Consider the following 25,358-nt stretch of genomic DNA (forward strand, 5'->3'; position numbering starts at 1 on the left):
ATCAGTTCTTTTCAATGTTTCTAATTTTCAAAGTGGTAAAAATTTCATATTTCATTGTAATAACTTTTAACTACTCAGTCTATTTATAATAGTCAATGAGAGAAATAAAATAGATCTATGAAGAAGCATCTATTAATGAGCAAGTATATGGGGATTAGAAAAGTCTGTCTGAATCACAAGATAGAGATGGCATTTAGTATCCAAGTCTACTTCCAGACAAAATTAGCCAAGGCTGCAGTGAAGTTAAAGCCTGCTAGTTACAAAATTGGAAATTGGTTTCCTGGGGCTCTCTGTAAACTCTTCATTACTTTACTCAATCATGGTTCATTAGCAAGTTAACAGACAGAAGAGCAGTGTACGTTGGGATATATGTAGAGCCAATCCTTCCATCTCCGTGAGCATCACTTAAAACCTGAATGTCACAGCAGATTAGACATTGCATCAAACTGCATTTTCATATAATACTGTACATGGTCAGCCCACAGATCATATCCACTTAAACTCTAAACATTTTTAGGTGTTTTTGGTTTATCACGCATTTCATATGGCAGCAAAGGTTTTAATTCAAAGTGACTCTGATGGAACAAAAAAAAAATCTCAAAAGGCATCTGAAAAAGAAACAGCTTGAAGAAACTCAGTTAAGAGATTGAACTAAAGTAGATTTAATGGTTCCTATTAACTTGGATCTAATTCACTGGAGGAGAAAAAAATCCATAGGGACATTAGGGCATTTAAATGTGCTTCTGAAAATGGTTGGACAAACTGTCTCTTGGCTCATGAAATAGTTTTGTTCAACCCAAGCAAATGGCTTTGACTCTTAGACCAAAACAAATCATTTATGCAGTTCATATTGGAAGAATATATTTTTGTAGTGTTGTGACTCTTGAAAAACACTTACTGGGGAATGTACATAACTCCCTAGGACCTACTAGAAGTTATGGTATATTTCTTTTTGGACTCATAGGTATTTGTGTTACTTAGAGCGTGTGTTATTGGTTGCTGTCTGGAGAATCCATTACTCAAATATTATGTGTATTTCATATTTGAGAGTATTTCATATTCAGGGAGAAGGCCTAATTATCAGAAGAAATAAAGTGGGATGAATGTTCAGTTTTAGAAGTGCTGGGTTTCTAAGACAAGAATAACCAGTCTCACCACTTGTTATTCAACACAGTACTGGGAGTTCTAGCTAAAGCAGTTAGGCAAGAAGAAGAAATAAAAGACATCCAAATAGGAAAGGAAGAAGTAAAAATTTCTCTATTTGCAGATGACATGATTTATATACAAAAAACCCTAAGGACTCTGCCAATACACTCTTTGAACTAATAAATTCAGTAAGGTTCACAGAACAAACTGAGGGTTGCTGGGGAGAGGGGAGGAATGGAGAGGGTGGCTAGGTTATGGACATTGGGGAGGGTATAGACGATGGTGAGTGCTATGAATTGTTTAAGCCCGATGATTCACAGACATGTACTCCTGGGGCAAATAATACATTATATGTTAATAAAAATAATTTTTAAAATTCAGTAAGGTTGCAGGATAAAAAATTAATATAGCAAAGGCAGTTACATTTCTATACACTAATAATGAAATAGCAAAAAGTGGAATTAAAAAAAAATCCCATTTTTAAATACATCAAAAAGAATAAAATAGTAAGGAATAAATTTAACCAAGGAGATGAACCAAGGAAATAGCCTGTACACTGAAAATTGTAAGACATTGCTAAAAGAAATTGGAGGAGACTCAAATAAATAAAAACATATTTCATACTCATGGATTGGAAGAATTAATGTTAAAATGTCCAAAGCAGTTTGCAGATGCAGCGCAGCCTCTTTCAAAATTTCAATGGCGTTTTTCACAGAAATAGAACAAATAATTCTAAAATTTGTATGGAACCACTAAAAACCCCAAGTAACAAAGCAATCTTGAAAAAAACCAAAGCTGGGGACATCATGCTTCCTGATTTCAAACTATATTACAAAGCTATAGTAATCAAAACAGTATGGTATTGGCATAAAACCAGACATACAGATCACTAGAACAGAATAGAATGCCTATAAATAAACATAAGCATATATGGTCAATTGATTTCAAAGAGCCATGCATATACAATGGGGAAGGGATAGTCTCTTTAATAAAGAATATTGGAAAAACCAGACAACCACATGCAGAAGAATGAAACTGTACCACTCTTTAACACAATATATAACACACAACTCTGAATAGATTAGATTAGAGCATAAGACCTGAAACCTTAAAACTCCTAGAAGAAAACATAAGTAGGAAGCTACTTGACATTGATTTTGGTGATGATTTTTTAGAATGAATTTAAAAGCAAAAGCAATAAAAGCAAAAATAAAGAAATGGGACTACATCAAACTGAAATCTTGTGCAGCAAATGAAACCATTGACAAAATGAAAAGACAACTTAACTGAATAGGAGAAGATATTTCCAAATCATACATCTGATAAGGAGTTAATATCCAAAATATATAAAGAATTCCTGCAACTCAGTAGGGAAAAAAAAATCCAATTAATATATGACAGAGGATCTGAATAGACATTTTTTCAAAGAAGTAATACAAATGGCAAACTAGTAGATGAAATGGTATGCAATCATACTAATCATTAGGGGTAAAATAGAGGTTGGTAAAGGTATACAAATATGCAGCTATAAAATGAAAAAGGCCTGAAGGTTTAATATAAAACATGGCTACTGTAGTATTTAATAACACTGTATTGTAGAATTGAAATTTGCTAAAAGAATATAACTTAAATTCTGTTTTCATACAAAAAAAGATAAATATATAAGGTGTAGGATATTAGTCAACTAGATGGTAGGAGTTCTTTTACATGTATCTATGTATCAGGTCACCACAATATACACTTTAAGTATAATTTTATTTGTAAAAAGAAAAAAAAAAGATTGGATTTGCTAGAAAAGAAATAGAAAACCTAAGGGTTTCTTGTACTCTTAAAAAAAAAAAAAAAGATCATTCTTCAGCCATAACTAACAAAGCAAAAATGGTATTTTATTTAACACTTACTTTATATAGGAGGAAAAAGAGGACACTGATTTATTCTGGTTTAAATTTTATCTTTTTTGATAGAAGAGTTTCCATTTTTTCCACTTTTTTTTTTTCAGTTCTAGGTTTCTTGCATTTATTTAACAATTTCTAGGTCAGCCTTCCCTCCATTATTTTCTTGTTTGTTTTCATAGGAAAGTAGACTTTTTTGAAATGCAACCTGTATACTGATGGGTGAGGACCCGATTATCTGAGTGTCATACCTTAGTGCTGCCTGATAAATCCAAATGTATTGATTGGGATGAGAGGTTCACCATGATTTAAAAAATCTTAGTAAAGTTTGATTTAATAATAGGCAATTGAACTATATGTTTATTTATATTCAAGCCACAGAATTTCATTGCCCTTTATTCCTTTTTGACATTAAACCTTGTCATAAGGTAAAAATTGCTCTATCCTTGGCCTCCAGAAAGTTAGGCCGATTTGGTTTAAATTATAGAGAGGAGATCTGGCCTAGAAGGAGTCCATATTTGTGAGATAATTGGGAGTCTGAGAGTCTGTAAACCAGTTTAGGCTGTCAGGTCTCATCTGGTTTATGCCTAGTGGGACACATGGGTATTTTATACTTGCCTCATATTAGCCTCAGTTCTGAGATAATGATACAAGTTCAGCAGGGATAGAGATTTGACCTAGCCTCCAACTAGCATTATTGGATGAATTTGCTTTATTTTGTTAGGCCTTAACTCTAAGAAAGATTCAACATCGTGCATTGGCTTTCTGTCCTATTCTTTTTTTTGCAATCTTATCAATGTATAACTTGTTCTTCCCAACTGTCCTCTACTTTCCTTTACTCTTTTTCCGTAAGGGAATTCAATAGCACTGTGTTATGACTTGAAAATATTTCCAAATAGTAAAATTAACAAAACTATTACAAAAAATCTCTCTTGTATAAATCAGACTGACTTTTTAAAGTTTATGCCTTTGGCACTATTGTTTTAGATCATAAACTCTTAGCAAGCAAGGGCGATATAAGGCTTGGTTAACTTTTGTCCAGTGCCATATGATTAAACCTTAATATACATTGACTATTTTTGCCCATTAACATAATTTTGTGGGGTGCCTGGGTGCCTCAGGTGGGAGCCTAGGTGCCTGGGTGCCCTGGGCGCCTGTGTGGCTCAGTGGATTAAGGCCTCTGCCTTTGGCTCAGGTCGTGATCTCAGGATCCTGAGATCGAGCCAAGCATTGGGCTCTCCGCTCAGCAGAGAGCCTGCTTCCTCCTCTCTCTCTCTGTCTACTTGTGATCTTTGTCTGTCAAATAAATAAATAAAATCTTTTAAAAAACCCCCCAAAACATAATTTTGTTTACTCAAAGCATTATTTTCTTTTTTATTTACTTAATATATCATATTACATACAATAGGATACTAGTAGGGATCAATAGGAAAGGAGGAGGAGTTAATAGGAAAACATTTTTTCTTGCACTTATTTTTTGGAGAATTCTGATTGTATCGTATCAGTATTTGCCCTCTCTTTTTTCATTCTTAGGCAGAGACAAATATTTTTTCCAGTAGCAACAATATTAGTTCATTATTTTCAGCAGGATTCTCTCCCAGGTTACCGTTTAGTTATTAACTGCTTTATTTACAATCATCTCAAGAAATACCATTCCTCTCATTCAGAAATGCACAGTCCTTACCTTACAACTCAGTGCCTGAGAGAATTGAAGAATGTGAATACCATTGCCCTGAAGTTTCTTAACATAATAATTTATCAATGTATACATCTCCCGTTTGTTGCGCTGTGCCACACTTTAATGGAGTCTGACCTGATTTCATCAGTGACAGCCAGTTTGCAGAGAAATATTTTTGTCTTCCCTTCCCCCACCCAGAACAGTTACCTAATGAAACAATTAATCACCTTCTAAATCAAATGCAAAACTTTCAATTAACATGGCTGAAGAAATGGAAATTATAGGCGCTATATCCTGAGTAAGAAAATGAGTGAGGTAATAGAACTAGTCAAACTCCTTGTGTAGGCACTAGTGATAATAATTTCTTTCAAAGAGAAGAATCAAGTTGGCATTCAGAGTAAGGCTGGACTTGAATCATCAGGGTGAAATGCAGAATAGGGGGAGAAATTCATCATATACTGCCTCCTTAGGGTGGGATGCAGAACGGAATGAGAAATTCTATATATATAGCATCCTTTCTTTGTTTTAAGAAGATGCGTATGGCCTCAAGATGCATGTGGTCTAAAACACTAAATTTTATTATAATTTCTGAACTTTCTGAGTCCTATTAGTGATTTTTTTTTCTCATTATTAGTAGAGGGCACCTGTTCATTGTTTTGGCTCCCAAAGGACAGGAGAACACTCTCCAGTGTGTCTGTAGAGTTGTCTTAGAGGGTAGGGGGACGGAAGGCTAAGAGACAGAACCAGAATAGAGGGAGAGCAAAACCTGGTAAAGAAAGTGGCTTTAGGATGTAGTGAATTGAAGGTGGGAGTGGGTCACAAACACAAGAGTAGAACCCAGAATCATGGACTATGGACTTGGACTTGGACTATGTTGAGCACTGAGGATTGCAGAAAGTGCACTGGACTGGAACTTACAGACAGTTCTGGGCTTGGTCTTGTTGATGAAGTTCTAGAACCTAGGTGAGGTTTGGTGGGCTGAGGTCCGGAGCCGATGACCAAGAAAGAATTCTTGAGACATCTTTGGTGCAAAATGGTGGTTTATTAAAGCACGGGGACAGGACCCGTGGGCAGGCAGAGATGCGGCTGCCCCGGGTTGTTAGGAGTGGTTGGTTATATACACAGGAGTTGGGTAGGTGAGGACAAAGGGGTATTCAGAAGGGCTATTGGGGCAAAGAATACTATCAGAATATTGAAGGCTTAGTTACTATCAAGTAAAGACAATTGAGAGTCTCCTGGTGGAATGTTACATTCCTGCTATCAAGCATCCTTGTTAATGAGATTTAGGTTTAGAAGAAATTTAACTTTATTTACTTTTCCTTCTACCTCCACCTCCTTCGGTTTTTATGGAGGGGAGGGTAACATTAGGCTTGAGGAACTGAGTTCTGTGTCTTTGGAAATTGGGCTATTGATAAGGTAACTTCTTTGTTGTAATCTCAAGGACATTTGCAAACCAAGGGAGACTCCTGTCTTGTAGGATTGTGATCTCAGCAAGTTAACTATTTATTTTATGGCAGTCAGGGGTGCCTGAGGAATGCTACACCTCTGGAGGGGAGCGGATGGAAGGGGGGGGTGCAAGGCGCCAGCTTTTGCTTTGTCCTCAGCCAGCCTCCTGCTCCCTCATCATTGTGACAGATTATTTATATGACTTTAGATATATGCTTCAACATTACTGGTTCTCAGTTTCATCATTTGTAAAATGGGTGGAAAGACCATATAGTTTCTAAGTTCCATCACAATTTTAAAATCTGTGATTCTATGGTATGTCTTATTCGGAGCCATCAGACTGTCAGAAGGAATGAGATTGCTTAGAGAACATTAGAATGAAGTTGAAAATGAGCACTCTAGATCAATTCTTTTGACACTGATGGTTAGTTAGCAATTTAACAACCACAGTTAGCAAATAAATTCATGAAAAGGAAAAAGAGAACATTCACCAAATATACTCTACTAAGAAACACTTTCTGTTTTATGTGATGATGGTAACAGTAGATTAGAAAAGTTACTTAAGGAAGTAACTTCTGTATTTATAAAATTTATTTAACAGGAGGAATGCACTGATTTTAGATTTCATTGACTTGTTATGAATAAAAAGCTATACTTGCAAATAAATTAAAAAATGCATAGAACAAAAACACTAAAAACTTAAAATGTTTACTTTTACCTGCAAAAAAAAAAAATGTTGAAATCGCATTGAAATTCTATTGAATGTTAATACGGTACATGCATACTGTCTCTAAAGGCATGTGTTGCATTGCAGACTTTATCTAGACACAAATCTCTTAAGTATTTTAACAAAATATGAATAGAGAGAAAACAGGAATTACTCAGGGGGAAAATTGAAAGCCAACTTGTACTATACAGCACCAAGATAGCAGAAACAGCTGCACAGCAGCTTAATCCTTGTGACAAACCCAGAACTCTGCAATAATGGCTGGCGCTGCCTGATGAAATTGCGAAGGAGTCAGATGCCACAGCTGGGAACATTATCCTTGTGTTTCTGATGAAATTGATACAGCAAATTGTACTCCATTGTTAACTCCTTGCTATCCATATAAGCTTTCTCAAAGAGCTGAGATCTCTCAGTTCCAAAGCTTAATGACAAGGACAATAATTCTGTTAGAGAAAGAAACTGAAGAAGATACTGTAAATATTGCTTGAAGAAGAATAAATAGAAAATAAAGAGTGATTTTTAAATGACAAGCTATAGAAGATTAGAGGAATTGTGACAGTGTCAGGTTGACAAATGTTCTAACAATTACAGCCCTATTTACATTTTCTTTAACGTAGGTAGTAGTATTTTTTGCAAAAGACAATGAGAAAACAATAGCGGGAATATTTGACATAAAGGTGATGAAGAGTTTTTATGATAACAAGCCAAATAATATATAAATGTTAACATTTATAATGTGTTTGACCCTGTGTTATCAACTGCATGGACCTCAAGGAGTCTATAGTATAGAATAGTATAGTCTATGGTATAGTTTGTATATAATGTGTCATATTTTATAGTTTATGTACAAAGTATCAGACCCTGTGAATTACTGGATAGTTTGAGTCTATGGTGTATCCTTATCTATAAATATTGTATGTTTTACGTGACTCGCTAACAATTCCCATGTCCTTACCATATTTGAATTCTGATTCCTGGAACCTATGATAAATATATGACCTTACATTGCAAAAGAGGCTTTGCAGATGTGTGTGGAATTTGAGATGAGAAGTTATCCCGAACTGTTTGGGCAGGCCCAATCTAATTACATTGTACTTAAAAGCAGACAACTTCTGTGATTGGATCAGAGAGATAATATAAAAGGAGGGTTTGAAGCATGAGAGGGATTCAACTCAGCATGGCTAGTTTGAAGTTGGAGTAAAGAGTCCATGAGTCAAAGAATGTAGGTGACTTCTAGAAGCAGAGAGAATGGGCTTCAGCTGAAAGATTGCAAGGATCTCAGTGTCACAATCATAAGGAAATGAATTCTGTCAACCAACTGAATGAACAAGAAAATGTGTTCTTTATACCTTCCATAAGGGAATGCAGTCCTGGTAACCCTTCAATTTTTGCCTCATAAGACCTGTGTAATGAGGAATATAAAATAATAAATTTGTGTTGTTTTAAACTGCACAGTTTTGGCAATTCACAGACCTGTACCCCTGGGGTTAATAATATGTTTATATGTTTATAAAAAATTTAAAAAAATAATAAAAAAATTAACTGTACAGTTTAAAATAATTTGTTATTGGAACAATAAAAAAACAAATGCAATCCGTAAGTTATTAAATGTATAATAAGTTTAAAATATAAGGGGAAAGTAGCTATATAAATAGCGATACATTGAAATGATCCAAGTCTGATTATCCCCTGAGTTAGTAGTTAAAAAGAGCACAACTTTTTTGAGACTCAGTTGGACTGTGAAGTTTTTGTAAGAAACAGATTAAAACAGACTTGGAAGGATATGTAGACTTTGTTGAAAAGAAAATGAAGTCTCTGAACATTATATGTGGGAGACTGACAAGAGAAAACTTATTTGTAGGAAAAATAATGTGGTTTTTTTTGGAAGAAATGGGTGAGAGCATTGGTTATTTATATATAAGAATCAGAACAGTAGGGAAAACAGGCTTTGGGAAAGATTGTAGAAATTGCTTGGACTTTCTTGTAGTGCCAAGAAACAAGTTTCTTATTATGTATATATGTATATGTATGTATTTATTTTCCAGTATCATTAATATACAGTATTATATTAATTTCAGATGTACAGTATAATAGTTCAACAGTTCTATATACTGTTATTCAGTATTCATCATAAGTGTACTCTTAATCCTCTGACCTATTTCACCCAGCCCTCTACACACCTCTTCTCTGGCAACCACCAATTTGTTCTCCATAGTTAAGAGCCTGGTTTTTTGTTTGTCCCTTTTCTTCTCTGTTCATTGCTTTGTTTCTTAAATTCCACACATGGGTGAAGTCTTGTGGTATTTTTCTTTTTCCAACTGATTTATTTCACTTAGCATTATACCTTCTGGGTTCTTTCATGTCATGGCAAATGGCAAGATTTCATTCTTTTTCATGGCTGAGTGATATTCCATTACAGCATATATACCACATCTTCTTTTCCATTCATCTGTTGATAGATGCTTGGATGGCTTTCATATTTTGGCTATTGTAAGTAATGCTTCAATAAACACTTTTTCAATTCATGTTTTCATATTCTTTGTGTAAATACCCAGTAGTGGAATCACTGGATTATATGGTAGTTCTAGTCTTAATTTTTTTAAGAACTTCCATACTGTCTTCCATAGTGTCTGCACCAATTTACATTCCCACCAACAGTGCCAAAGGGTTCCTTTTTCTCCACATCCTCACCAACACCTCTTGTTTCTTGTGTTGTTGCTTATAGCCATTCTGACAGATGTAAGGTGAGATCTCATTGTAGTTTCAATTTGCATTTCCTGATGATGACTGAGGTTGAGCATCTTTTCATGTCTGTTGGCCATCTGTATGTCTTCTTAGAGATTTCTGTTCATGTCTTTTGCCAGTTTTTAATTGGATTATTTGGGCTTTTTGGGTGTTGTGTAAGTTTTTTATATATTTTGAATACTAATCCCTTATTGGATATGTCATTTGCAAATTTTCTCTCATTCATTAGGTTGTCTTTTTATTTTTTTGATTATTTTCTTTGCTGTGCAGAAGATTTTTATTTTGATGTAGTCCCAATGGTTTATTTTTGCTTTTGTTTCCCTTGCCTCTGAGGACCTACCTAGAAAAAAGTTGCTATAGCCAATGTCAGAGAAATTACTGTCTGTGCTCTCTCCTAGGATTTTATGGTTTCAGGTCTCACATTTATGTCTTTAGTCCATTTTGAATTTATTTTTGTGTATGGTTTAAGAAAGTGGTCTGGTTTCATTCTTTTGCATGTAGCTCTCCAGGTTTCCCAGCACCATTCGTTAAAGAGACTTGTTTTGTTTTTTCTCATTGCATATTTTTGCCTAATTTTTGAATATTAATTGACCATATGATCATGGGTTTATTTCTGGGCTCTTTTTATGGTCTCTTGGTTTGTGTGTCTCTTTTTATGCCAGTACCATACTCTTTTGATTACTGTAGCTTTGTTGTATATCTTGAAATCTGGGACAGTGATACCTCCAGTTTTATTCTTCTCTTTCAAGAATTGCTTTGGCTATTCAGGGTCTTATGTGGTTCCATATGAATTTTAGGATCATTTATTCTAGAGGAAGATACAAAGATTTTCTGTATATAATCTGTACCCTCACATGTATAGTCTCCCTGTTAATCTACATATTCCACCAGAGTGGTACATTTGTTACAGTTGGTGAATCTATTTTGACACATTATAATCTCCCAAAGTCCATAGTTTACATTCGGGTTCATTCTTGGTGTTTTTGGTGTTATATGTTCTATGGATTTAGGCAAATGTATAAGGACATGTAACCATCATTATAGTAGCACACAGAGTTTTTCCACAGGTCCTAAAAATTCACTGTATTGAGTGGAATCGTAGAGTATTTAGCCTTTCTTTAAAAATTTTTATTTATTTAAAAAAATTTTTTTTCATTGTTCCAGAATTCATTGTTTATGTACCATACCAAGTGCTCCATGCAATACATGCCCTCCATAAAACCACCAGGCTCACCCAACCTCCCACTTACCTCCCCTCCAAAATCCTCAGATTGTTTTTCAGAGTCCAGATTCTCTCATGGTTCATCTCCACCCCGACCCTGCCAGTTTCCCCCAACTCGCTTCTCTCCATCTCCCCATGTCCTCCGTGTTATTCTTTATGCTCCACAAATTAGCAAAACCATATACTAATTGACTCTCTCTGCTTGACTTATTTTACTCAGCAGAATCTCTTCCACTCTGGTCCATGTTGAAACAAAAGTTGGGTATTCATCCTTTCTGATGGAGGTATAATACTCCATAGTATATAGGGACCACATCTTCCTTATCCATTCATCCATTGAAAGGCATCTTGGTTCTTTCCACAGTTTGGTGCTGTGGCCATTGCTGCTATGAACATTGGGGTATAGATGGCCCTTCTTTTCACTACATCTGTATCTTTGGGGTAAATACCCAGTAGTGCAATTGCAGGGTCATAGGGAAGCTCTATTTTTAATTTCATAAGGAATCTCCACACTGTTTTCCAAAGTGGCTGCACCAACTTGCATTCCCACCAACAGTGTACAAGGGTTCCCATTTCTCCACATCCTCTCCAACATTTGTTGTTCACTGTCTTGTTAATTTTGGCCCTTCTAACTGGTGTAAGATGGTATCTCAATGTGGTTTTGATTTGAATCTCCCTGATGGCTAATGATGATGCACATTCTTTCATGTGTCTGTTAGCCATTTGTATGTCTTCATTAGAGAAGTGTCTCTTCATGTCTTCTGGCCATTTTTTGACATGATTATCTGTTTTGTGTGTGCTGAGTTTGAGGAGTTCTTTATAGATCCTGGATATCAGCCCTTTGTATTGTCATTTGTGAATGACACGGAATCTTTTGTGAACCCACAGAATCTTCTCCCCTTCCATGGGGTGCCTTTTTGTTTCATTGACTGTTTCCTTTCTCGTGCAGAAGCTTTTGATCTTGATGAAGTTCCAAAAGCTCATTTTCATTTTTGTTTCCTTTGCTTTTGGAGACATATCTTGAGAGAAGTTGCTGTGGCCCATGTCGAGGAGGTTACTGCCTATGTTCTCCTCTAGGATTCTGATGGATTCCTGCTTCATGTTGAGGTCTTTTATCCATTTCGAGTTTATCTTTGTGTATGGTGTGAGAGAATGGTTGAGTTTCATTCTTCTATACATAGCTGTCCAATTTTCCCAACACCATTTATTGAAGAGACTGTCTTTTTTCCACTGTATATTTTTCCTGCTTTGTCGAAGATTATGGAGTTGTGGGTCCATATCTGGGCGCTCTACTCTGTTCCACTGGTCTATGTGTCTGTTTTTATGCCAGTACCATGTTGTCTTGGTGATGACAGCTTTTAGTAAAGCTTGAAATCAGGCAACGTGATGCCCCCAGCTTCGTTTCTCTTTTTCAACATTTCCTTAGCAATTTGGAATGTTTTCTGATTCCATACAAATTTTAGGATTGTTTGCTCCAGGTCTTTTAAAAATATTTTTAAATTCTTTATTAACATATAATGTATTATTAGCCCCAGGGGTACAGGTCTGTGAATCGCCAGGCTTACACACTTCACAGCACTCACCATTGCACACACCCTCCCCAATGTCCATAAACCCACCACCCTCTCCCTTTCCCCCTCCCCCCTGGCAACCCTCAGTTTGTTTTGTGAGATTAAGAGTCTCTTACATTTGTCTCCCTCCTGATCCCATCTTGTTTCATTTATTCTTTCCCTACCCCCAAAACCCCAATGTTGCATCTCCACTTCCTCATATCAGGGAGATCATATGATAGTTGCCTTTCTCTAACTGACTTATTTCACTAAACATTAAACCTTCTAGTTTCATCCACGTTGTCACAAATGGCAAGATTTTATTTCTTTTGATGGCTGCATAGTATTCCATTGTATATATATATACCACTTCTTCTTTATTCATTCATCTGTTGATGGACATCTAGGTTCTTTCCATAGTTTGGCTATTGTGGACATTGCTGCTATAAACATTTGGGTGCACGTGCCCCTTCAGATCACTACATTTCTATCTTTAGGGTAAATACCGAGTAGTGCAATTGCTGGGTCATAGGGTAGCTCTGTTTTCAACTTTTTGAGGAAGCTCCATGCTGTTTTCCAGAGTGGTTGCACAATCTTGCATTCCCACAAACAGTGTAGGAGGGTTCCCCTTTCTCTGCAACCTTGCCTCTTTGCTCCAACTCTTTGAAGAATGCTGGTTGGAATTTTGATTGCATGGCATTGAAAGTATAGTTTGGTCTAGCCAGTATAGACATTTTAACAATGTATATTCTTCTGATCCATGAGCATGGAATAGTCTTCTATCTTTTTGTGTCTTCAATTTCTTTCATGAGTGTTCTGTATGTAGTTCCTCAAGTACAGATCCTTTACCTCTTTGGTTAAGTTTATTCTCAGGTATTTTATGATTCTTGGTGCTATAGTAAATGGAATCAATTCTCTAATTTCCCTTTCTGTATTATCATTGTTAGTGTGTAAGAAAGCAACTGATTTCTGTACATTGATTTTGTATCCTGCCACATTACTGAATTGCTGTATGAGTTCTAGTAGTTTGGGGGTGGAGTCTTTTGGGTTTTCCATATGAAGTATCATGTCATCTGCAAAGAGAGAGAGTTTGACTTCTTCATTGTCAATTTGAATACTTTTTATTTCTCTTTGTTGTCTGACTGCTGTTGCTAGGAATTCTAATACTATGTTGAACAGTAGTGGCTAGAGTGGACAGCCTTGTCGTATTCCTGACCTCAAATGGAAGGCTGTGAGCTTTTTCCCATTGAGGATGATATTTGCTGTGGGGTTTTCATAGGTAGACTTTATGAAGTTGAGGAATGCTCCGTCTACCCCTATGCTTTAAAGCATTTTAATCAGGAACGGATGCTGGATTTTGTCAAATGCTTTTTCTGCGTCAATTGAGAGGACCATGTGGTTCTTTTCTCTTCTTTTATTTATTTGTTCTATCACATTCATTGATTTGCGAATGTTGAACCACCCTTGCAATGCAGGGATAAATCCCACCTGGTCATGGTAGATAATCTTTTTAATGTACTGTTGGATCCTATTAGCTAGGATCTTGTTGAGAATCTTAGTATCCATATTCATCAGGGATATTGGTCTGAAATTCTCCTTTTTGGTGGGGTTTTTGCCTGGTTTGGGGATCAGGGTAATGCTGGCTTCATAAAAAGCATCTGGAAGTTTTCCTTGTGCTTCAGTTTTTTGAAACAGCTTCAGGAAAATAGGTATTATTTCTTCTCTGATAGTTTGGTGGAATTCCCTAGGGAATCCATCAGGTCCTGGGCTCTTGTTTTTTTGGGAGGTTTTTGATCACTGCTTCAATCTTGTTACTAGACATTGGTCTATTCAGGTTGTCAATTTCTTCCTGATTCAGTTTCGGAAGTTTATAGTTTCCCAGGAATGCATTCATTTCATCTAGGTTGCTTAACTTATTGGCATATAATTGTTGATAATAATTTCTGATGATTGTTTCTACTTCCTTGGTGTTAGTTGTGATCTCTCCCTTTTCATTCATAATTTTATTACTTTGGGTCTTCTTTCTTTTTTTTTGGATTAGTGTGGCCAATGGTTTATCGATGTTATTGATTCTTTCAAAAAACTAGCTTCTAGTTTTGTTGATGTGATCTCCTGTATCTCTAGTTTCTATCTCATTGATCTCTGCTGTAATCTTGATTATTTCCCTTCTTCTTTGTGGGGCTCATTTAATTTGTTGTTGATTCTCCAGTTCTTTAAGGTGTAAAGACAGCTGGTGTATTCTGGATTTTTTTGATTTTTTTTGAGGGGGGCTTGGATGGCTATGTATTTCCCCCTTAGGACCGCCTTTGCTGTATCCCATAGGTTTTGGACCAAAGTGTCTTCATTCTCATTGGTTTCCTTGAATTGTTTAAGTTCTTCTATGCTTTCCTGGTTGATCCAAGCATTCTTAAGCAAGGTGTTTGAATTTCTTCTGAAGTTTTTCTTGTGGTTGAGCTCCAGTTTCAAAGCACTGTGATCAGAGAATATGCAGGGAATAATCTCAATCTTTTGTTATTGGTTGAGCCCTAATTTGTTACCCAGTATGTGGTCTATTCTGGACAAAGATCCATGTGTTCTTGAGAAGAATAAGTATTCTGTTGTTTTAGGGTGGAATGTTCTGTATATATCTATAAGGTCCTTCTGGTCCAATGTGTCATTCAGTGCTCTTGTTTCTTAATTGATCTTCTGCTTAGATGATATGTCTTTTACTGACAGTGGCATGTTAAGATCCCTTGCTATTAATGTAGTCATATGAATATGACTCTTTATCTTGATTAATAGTTGTCTTATGTAGTTGGCTGCTCCCATGTTGGGGGCACAAATATTTACAATTGTTAGATCTTCTTGGTGGATAGGTCCTTTAAGAATGATATAGTATCCTTCTGTATCTCTGACTACAGTCCTTAGTTTAAAATCTAACTTATCTGATATGAGAATCTCTACCTCAGCCTTCTTTTGAGGCCCATTGGCATGAAAGATGCTTCTTTATTCCTTCACTTTCAGTCTGGATGTATCCTTAGGTTCCAAATGGGTCTCTTGTAGACAACATATGGATGAGTCCTGTCATTTTATCCAGTCTGCAACCCTGTGCCATTTTATGGGTACATTTAGGCCATTCACATTGAGAGTGATTATTGATAGATATATTTTTATTGATACCGTGTTACCTTTGAAGTTTTTGTTTCTATAGATTGTCTTCATAAATTTCTGTTCAATGATATTCTTGGCTTTTTTCCTCTTTTATAGAACCCTCCTTAGTATTTCTTGTAGTTCCGGCTTGGTGGTCACATACTCTTTAAAACGCTACCTGTCTTGGAAGCTCTTTATCTCTCCACCCATTTTGAATGTCAGTCTTGCTGGATAAAATATTCTTGGCTACATGTTCTTTTCATCTAGTGCCCTGAATACATCTTTCCAGCCCTTTTTGGCATGCCAGGTTTCTGTGGACCAGTCTGACATTATTCTGATGGGCCTTCCTCTGTATGTAAGGAATCAATCTCTTCCCCCTAGATGCTTTCAAAAAGTCAAGCGGTTGTCTATAACTATGATTCATCATTTTCACAATCAGGTGTCTTGAAGTCTTTCTAGATTTTATGATCTTGGGGTGAGACCTTTCTGCCTCTAGGACATGAATGCTGGTTCCATTCCCCAGAAAGGGAAAATTTTCATGGAGAATTTGTTCAACAATATCCTCTAGTCTTCTTCCTTTCTCCTCCCCCTCAGGGATTCCAATAATTCTGATGTGGGAACGTTTCATGGCATCATTTATTTCCCTAATTCTGTTTTCATGGCTTCTAAGCTGTTTGTTCTAGGCCTCCTCTAATCCTTTTTCTCTATCAGTTTGTCCTGTAGATTACTAATTCTATCTTCTGCCTCAGTCACCCTAGCTGTTAGAGAATTTAGATTAGATTGGAACTCATTGATAGCATTATTAACATCTTCCTTGGTGGCTTTCACTTCTGCCCTAATCAATTCCATTTTGTCATTAATGGCTTTCTCCAACCTAGCCATTGCCTCGATAATTGTTAGCCTGAATTCCCTTTCTGACATACTATTTATGTCCATATCCAATAGCTCTCATGGAGAGGGCACAGTCTCTGAATTTTTCCTCTGTTGGGCATTTCTCCTCACAGTCATTTTTGGTGAGAGATGGCTGAGGGGATGTGTAGCTGAATGTATTAACCGTGGTCCAGGCAAGGTGCACTCTGGAATGCTTCTGAGCAACTGTGAGTCCCCAGCAAAAAGAAAGAAAGAAGAAAAAAAGAGAGCAAGAGAGAGAGAGAGAGACAGGAAACAAACAAACAAACAAACAAAAAAAACAAAGAAAGAAAGAAAAGAGAAGATCCAGCCTCAATAGGCCCCAAAGGTAAGATTTATAAAGTATACAAACAAAAACAGACAAACAAAAAGACCGACAAAAGCAAATGACAAGAAAAAAAAAAAAAAAGAACCCAGCCAAAATGAACCCCGAGTATAAGATTTATATACTACCAGAACAAAAACAAATATACGAAATGCTGACAGAAGAAAAAGATGGGAGGGTGCTTATAAATTCTCAGTGTGGGCAAGAAAGGCTATTTTGATTCTTTCTGGGTGTATCTTGATATCTTTGTTAAAGGACTCAACTTTCTGAAGATAAAGTGGGATTAAAGCTGATTTATATATAGGGTAGTATTGACTGGGGAAAGAGGGTTACCTTGAAGCTTATCTCTATATGAATATTAAAAAAAATGGAAAAGCAAAAGAAAAATGTAGGTATATGTGTCAAAAAGTTCAAGTTAAAAGGTTATTATGGAATTTGTTGTACTGAATATCCCATTGTGATGGTAAATAGGTTAAAAATTATTTAAAAAAATTAAAAGAATGTGAATAGTGGGAACGAATTAAAAATAAAAATTGTATCTATGAAATAGTGGTGGTGGTCCTCTATTTTTTTTTTTTTTTTTGGTTGGCTTTCTGGGAGAGAGGCCTGCCACGTGATTTTTCAGGCAGTCTTGAAAGAATTGAGTCCTCCTGCCCCCTCCCAGGGGGCTGGACTATGAGGAAACCGGTTTTTCAGGCTTTTGTTCTTTGGAGGTTTTTTGTTGTTGTTTGTTTGTTTGTTTTTCCTCCCCTTGGCGGCTTTTGGCAGTTCTTTGGAGGTTTAAAGGAAAGCAAACTGCACCCAGACCTCTGTCTCAGAGAGAAGCCTCAGTCTGTTTTCCTCTGGGTTCTTCAGAGCACATAAACTCGCCCTTTGCCACCTGCGGAGCATGTCCCTAGTCACAGTCTCAGGGGTCTCAGGAGCTCCTGCTTGTACCCTGGTGCTACCAAAACCACCAGAAGTATTAGTCCAGAGAGCTGGCTTCCAGCGGCTGCCTCTGCTGTGGCTTTTTGGGCAGATCCAGACTGCTGGAGAGGTCACAACCGGGGATAGCAAACTGAAATTTTCACGCTGGCCTGGGCTGGGAGTGTTCAGACTCTCACAGGTCCTAGAGAGCACTTGCTGGCGCCTGCACAGATCTCTCTCAGGGGAGGGTGTGGAGTGCGATTCAGACCCCTGTCCTGCAGTGTGCATGCAGAGTGCAAAAGGCTGCGGTTCTAGAGAGTGTCAGTTGGTATTCACACCAGACTCATGCATGCCGCCACCCAAATGGTCTCCAGGGAGCTGGCAGCTCAGGGACCAACGCTTGACTTCTTCACCACACTCTCTCTGGCACAGCACCAGTGTTGACTGTCGTGGGTCCGTAGGCTTAAGCCCGTGTCTCTAACCACCAGATTCCACCAATTTCCCCTTAAGATCTTTTGCTCTTTTTGAGTGGTTTCAGGCAGACTCCAAGTTAATGCTGGTCCCCAATCACAAGGTACTTTCGTATTGGGGTATTACTTTCCAATGGGTCACTTCTGGTGGCTTCCTCCCCCTTTTGTTTATTTTCACATATCAGCCCGATGTTCCCACTCTGCTTTACCTGTTCACTGGGTGCTTCTGCCCCCGTAGAAGATCCAGAAGTGTATAATTCTAATCTCAGGCTAATTTCATGGGTGATCAGAGTGCTTTGGTAGATTATTAGCTCACTTTAGGGGACCAGTTGAAAAAGAACCTCCTACTTCTCTGCCATCTTACCTCCCCCCAGTATTTAGCCTTTTCAGCAATTGCACTCCCTTATGTTTATCCAAAGGTGTTGAAAACATGTCCACATAAAAGCCTGCACATGGACAGACACTTATAGCAGTTTTACTCATGATTACTAAAACATGGAGGCAACCAAGATGTCCTTTGGTAGGTGAATAGATAAATAAACTGTGGAACTTCAAGGTAATGGAATATTATTTAGTGCTAAAAAGAAATGAGCTATCAAGCCATGAGAATACAAGGATGAATCTTAAATTCATATTACTAAGTGAAAGAATCAAGTAGAGTTTTCAATTTTTCATTTTTTCTTATATCAAAGTAAAAATGGATACTATAAAAATAATTTTGAATCCAATGTAAGTTATACTGAAATGTGACAGTCCTCCAACCTGCATAACTGCCTTGCAATTCTATGCTCAGAAGGCACTTTTAAAACTATTTATGCTTTTACGTCCTTAGATTGTTGCCTTCATATATAGCTTAATAATGCACCTTTAAGTCCATGTATCAATCTTAGAATGTATTTACTGGTCATATATTATGAAAGATGCAAATTGTTAACTCCCCAATATGAAATCATTTGCTTATACTTCTATTTTCTGTTCCAATATATGTAGCCAAAAGCTCCATATCCTTTTAGAACTAGAGAAGAGTTCCCTCTACCTTCTCTCTTCACTTTCACCTTCCAGCGTGTTAGCTACACTTTTACTTTGTCAGTGAGCTCTCCTCTTTCTTTTAGAAATTGAAAAAATGTAATTGAGAGAAAACAATTCAGCTGAAGGGCTAGAAAACGAAGTTGAAAGAATTCTCCCAGGAGGTAGCACAAAAAGATAGAGACAGGTAAAAGTGAAACAAAACAGATCACACAATGGCTAATCCAGGCAGTCTTTTTTCTATCCAATTGGATTATAGAAAGTGATAATGTTGAAAATAAGTCTACTGTACTTTATTCATAGATTTATTTCTGAAAGCTGATAACCAATAAATAGTAACTATTTTATGTAGACAGTAAATATTATTTACTGGAGAACATTTTCCCCCACCCTTTAAAGTGACTCAGTGTCCTAACTCTTTAATTTTATTGCTAGCATGGAGGTGAAATGAATCTTCATCATAGTCTCAAGGACTTTTATTGTATTTATTTGGATTTTACTGAGTAATAATTGATAAATATAATTTTATGATTTTAAAGTATACAATGTGATGATTTGATACACATGTTTATTATAGAATGATTACTAACATCAAGATAATTAATACATCTATCACCTTACATAACATAGTTAACTGTGTGTGTGTGGGGGGGTGAGAATGCTTAATATCTACTCAGCAAACTTTCAAGTACATGGTAATATGTTATTAACCCTAGTTCTTTTATTTTTTAACCATTTCAGTCATACTGGTCATTTAAAGTGTTCCCCTTTTGATTTCTGCTGACACACAGGACCTTTTATTTTCTTGCTCCAGTCTGTGTAGTTACTCAGCTCCTCTTGGCTTCTGTCATTCACAACTTCCTCTTGTTGAGTTCACTCTTTCCTGAATTATCTTCCTGAATCATATATCTTTTCTGAATTATCTACCATTTTTTTTTGTTTTTGTTTTTTTTAAATTTACTCCTTCCCTGGATTCTAATGACTTCCAAGTAATTTCCTAAGGAAGGATGAGAATGGGAGATTAGAACAAAAGGTTAGTACTGTGGAATTTATGCACACTTGAAATGTTTTTATTTTTCATCTAATTTTTCATCTAATTTCATGGATATGCCTGTATATTGAATTTTAGTTTCCATAAATTTTCAGAACTTGAAAATGATTGCTCCATTGTTTTCTGAGATGCAGCTTATTGAGATACAGTATGTTAAAATGCTGTCCATTTCTTTGTAATACCTTCCCCCCACCTTTCTGAAAGCATTTAGAACTTTATCTTTGAAGTTCTAAATTATTATAAGGACTAGATGTGTGTCTTTGGTCATTCATTGCTCTGGAGATTTTTGTCTAAAACTTGTATATAGCATTTCTTTAACTCTTTTTATCATCTCTTCCTTTAGTTGTTGCCTTTTTTCCTTTTATTCTGTTTACTATTTCTGGATATCTATTGAAGAAAAATTAAATGATCTCTAGAGAAAAACTCAAAACGGTAAAAAAAAAATTGTAAGATTAAAAGTAAAGACAGGCAAAGATTTTTCAGGAAATCAAACAAAAATAAAGCAATTTTGACACTAACTTCAAATGAAATAGAGTTAGAATATAATATTTAGGAAGAGCATAAGTATATAATAAAGTTATGGATCATGTATTTATATGTAAAGAAAAAAGATACATATGTCTAAAAATTCAAATTATTATGTATAAAAAGAGAAATAACAGTCATTGTGGAAAACAATACATAGTTTTCTGAGCATATAACTATAGTCCAAGCTAAGAGTTTTATATACATTAATATTTAATCCTGTAGCAATACCGAGGTAAATACTATTTTTCTCATTTTATATGGAAGGAAACAGTGTTAGATATTTTAAGTAATGTAACAAGGGTTAAATAACTAGGGAGTATGTAGTAGAATTGGATTTCGAACATGGGTTTATCTGATTCTGGAGTCTGGGTTTAATACTCTGCATTTTGCCTTCTTTTACTCCCATAGAGGAAGCAAACAAACCTCAATAACATAGGGGCTGTGAATGATGTTTGTTTGATTTGAAAGATAGATGTGTCAAACTTCGAGCTAATAGAGCTAGATTCTTGTCACAGATATTCTTTGTTCTAGATTTGACATATGCACAATGCCATGTATCCGCCATTATAGTACCATACAGAAGTTTCCAGGCCCTAAAAAGTCCCCTGTGCTTCACGGTTAACTTCCCACCAACTCAAGCCCATGACAATCACTGATCTATTTTCTGTCTTCATACTTTGGTCTTTGTCAGAATTTCACGGGAATTCTGATATCATATACTAGAGTATATATCATTTTGAAACTTCCTGCTTTCTTTTAGACAATACCCATTTAAACAATTGCATATAGCATTTATCCGTGTTGTTGCTTAGATTAACAACTTACTCTTTTTTCACTGAATAATATTTGATAATAAAATGTGCCATAGTATGTTTATTCATTTGCCCACTGAAGACCATCACAGTTGCTTCCAGTTTTGGGTGAATCCTGATTTTTAAAGGTTAATAGTGAGTATTCACATTTATAGGTGTTAAGTGGAAGATACGGCAGGACTTGTCATAATATACTATCACTGGTGTATTTAATTTTTTAAATTGTAAATGAAAAATGACTCAGATAATTCAGTATGCATTTTAAGGATGCAATAAATCATGCTTTGTTACTAAACAAGGAAGTATGAAAATAAATGAGCTGAGCATTCAGGTAGAGAAATTAGAAATAGAGAAACACATAAGCCAATAGAAAGATGAAAGAAACAGATGATAAAAATAAACAGACATTAATAAATTGGGAAATATAAGATAGAAATAATAAGTAACTTAAAGAGATTTTTTTTTACTTGGAGCAAACCCTATAACATACATAAAACTTTAGTATATTTGATCAAGAAAAAGGACAAAATTTTCAATGACATTATAGGAAAGTTTATATAATATTAGAATGAAATAGATATATGCCATGTAAATGGTTTCGGAGTAAAAAGTCTATAATTTAACCCAGATTCATTTTATAAAGACAAAAGAATGCTAATATGAATATCTGTTTTAGACCTTCCCTTAACTATAGAATAATCTATTTTTGCGAAGAAAACAAAAGCTTACTAACAAGTTAACATCAACTAGTTATTAAAATAAATGGACACTACTCAGTATGTTCTGTTCCAGGAATGCAAGGGCAGTACTAAAGAAATACATTTCAATATGTTAAAGTAGAGAAAAATTATAATTTTAGAAGTTTTCCTGATGGTATTAGTAATAATCACTAGCCTTATTAAGTTATAATAATTTCTAATTTTCATGAAAAGCTTAAATTGCAGGACACCTGGGTGGCTCAGTGGGTTAAGCCTCTGCCTTCGGCTTAGGTCATGATCTCAGGGTCCTGGGATTGAGTCCTGCATTGGGCTCTCTGCTCAGCGGGGAACCTGCTTCCTCCTCTCTCTCTCTCTCTCTGCCTGCCTCTCTGCCTACTTATGATCTCTGTCAAATAAATAAATAAAATCTTTTTAAAAAATAAAAAAACTTAGTGCTGCACAACAAAGAAATAGCAAAGCAAGAACCCAGGGGATAGGACTCTAGCACTGTGCTCTTATCCACTGGCATACAGATTCATAGAACTTATTTCTGATTTAAAACAACTATGAAAACCATAAAACAACCACCATTACCTATGAATGTACCACCACTCACTACATACCATAACATAAAGTTTGGAATAGAAATATAATAAAGAGGACCCACTTCAACCTAAAAGTGAGCATTATAGTAAACAATGAAACAGCACAAGGAGGGGGACAAGTATGCCCTCTACTCATATTATTTTGCACATTTCCAGAAATTCTAGGTAGTTGAATAATAAATGAAGCAATTATAAAGAAGTGTATCCTTTGGAAAGAAAACATTTAATTATCATAATTTTCATATGATTTAATAATCTATCTAGGAAACCCAAGAGAATTATTGGGAAACCTATTTAAACTAATAAGACAGATCAGTACATTATCCATAGTGGGAGGAATTGCAAAAAGGTCATTTTTTGTTGTTGTTGTTATTTGATAATTTTAATGGAAAAAAGCCATTCTAATAGCTAATAAATTATAAACTAAAATAATACATAAGGCTAAAATAAATCCAGCTACATAACTCTGCTGAAATCTCAGAAAAAGCAGATATGAAATACATAACATTGGATGGAATGACTAAATGTAAATTCTTCCAGCGGTACACTGGTAAACTGGCTTTCTGTGAGGGCAGAGTAAGGGAACCATGATTTATATCTTTTGCTGAATTCCATGGTGTAAAAACTTCCACCATGGCCGATTTCAAGATATTAAGAGTTTAAAATCACGTGGCAAAAATTCCTAAATTATTTAATAATTAGCTCTTCCCAAGTTGTGTTCTAGAACACAACTGAATTACTACTAATTTAATTTGTATGTTTTACGTAATTACATTCTAAGCCTCATTATTATGTTTTTTGAAGCTAGACAAAAGTAATGAGCAGGCATGCAGTATTATATAGGAAAGTGTTATAAACTACAATATATAATGTGTTGTAGGCACAAAAATCAACAGATTCATGGCTCACAATTGGCCAGGAATAGATTGTAGCATAGGCAAATATTCATTGTATGATAATACCTAGCTACTTTTAGATGTAGAACTGTAAGCTCATGCAATGAGATGGCACTTTTATAACTCAGAAGAACAGTCTTAAGTGTTGATATTCAGTGTTAATAGATGATGTGGTAAAATGAGCCCTTGTACATTCTGTATGATTATGAACTTTTTGCAACTTTCCTGAAAATCAATTTATTAATAGATGTCAGGAACTTTAAAGAATATATACCATTTAATATGTAGTCCATCATATTTTAAATATATATTTACATATATTTTCAGGTTAACAGAAAATTAGAAACAACTTAAATATCTCTTCTCATTTTGGGTCATTTTGCTTCATACGTCTGAAACCCACTGTAGCTAGCTGAAGAAATGGGGGAGAGTGATTGTTACAGTCATTCACAGATATTTCATGGAACCTATGGTACAAGTACAGCTGGTTCCTTGAGAGCCCAAACAGAAAACTAAAAAAAAAAAGCCACCAGTATCCAGGACAGCTGTGTTCTTTATATTGTTGTTTGATGCGTGACCTTCTCTTGTCCATGCTTGGTTTTTGTGGGGCTGTAGAGGAAATATTTTTTGTGTTTTTGTATTAGGGAATTTTTGAGCAAATTTTACTGAAACCTGGGATCTGGCTGAAAAAGTGGAAGGTAATTTAAAACTGAGAACTTCAGAGAGATTTACCTAATTCCAGAGATATGTATTTGGATTTCAGGATACAAGGTGAGCTTTGGGATGTGGAGACATCCCCAGATTGTAAAGCTGAAAACAATGGTTTTATCTTCCCTCTGAATAAATTCATTTGTATTCCAGAATGTTTAAATGGGAACTTGGGATCCTTCCCAAGAAGCAGGCTTTTTTCCTCTCTGGAGGGAAAGTGGACAATGTATTTTAGCACTTGGATTCACTATTCTGGCTTTCTTGCCTATGATATATACCTTATGTTTGTTTTGGATAAGGTATAGCGTTCATCACATTGTCCTAAGAAATGAGGCACAGAGGAATCATGAGGTTTTCATAAAGTAAATAATAATTAAACCACTTTGCTCTAGAAACCTGTGAGTACATTTAGGATGGTATTAATAAAAATAAATATTAAAAACTTAAAAAACACCTTTTTTGATCCATTCTCCAGGTTCTCTCTGTACTTTTGCTCACCAGTACATAGAACTCTAAAATGGCTGCTCCATGGGCCCCTAAAGGGCATAGCTTCCAAGGTAAGGAATCACTTTTCTTAATCTCTCAATTACGAATTCCCTGTAGAGAGAACCAAATCAGGCTCTGTCTTACCACACAAGAATTAGTACATCAACTTTGGAGTGGAAAAGAAGAAGAAATGAATACTTTAGGACAACCTCCAATAATAAGAAAAAGGATTAAGGTATATCTAATATCATGGATTATTTTGCAGTTACTAAAACTGAATTTTTAAAGAATATTTAATGATTTTGGAATGTGTTCATGATATATGTTTATATTCTTGAGGGATAGTTGTCTATTTTTTTTTCTTTTCTTATAATGTATCTGGTTTTGGTGTTAACAGTAATAC

At 35.6% G+C, this 25,358-nt stretch overlaps 1 long non-coding RNA gene across 1 annotated transcript in view; it reads left to right on the top strand.

The window, feature by feature from the left end:
- Positions 1 to 25,358, top strand: part of LOC131834142 (uncharacterized) — a 114,019-nt gene that overhangs the window by 73,635 nt on the left and 15,026 nt on the right. Inside the window, exon 2 of the long non-coding RNA XR_009354768.1 lies at positions 24,945 to 25,026. This is a non-coding gene — a long non-coding RNA (uncharacterized LOC131834142). The remainder of the gene's footprint in view (positions 1 to 24,944; positions 25,027 to 25,358) is intronic.

The sequence above is a fragment of the Mustela lutreola genome, chromosome 6 (assembly GCF_030435805.1).
Source record: "Mustela lutreola isolate mMusLut2 chromosome 6, mMusLut2.pri, whole genome shotgun sequence".
NCBI classification, from domain to species: domain Eukaryota; kingdom Metazoa; phylum Chordata; class Mammalia; order Carnivora; family Mustelidae; genus Mustela; species Mustela lutreola.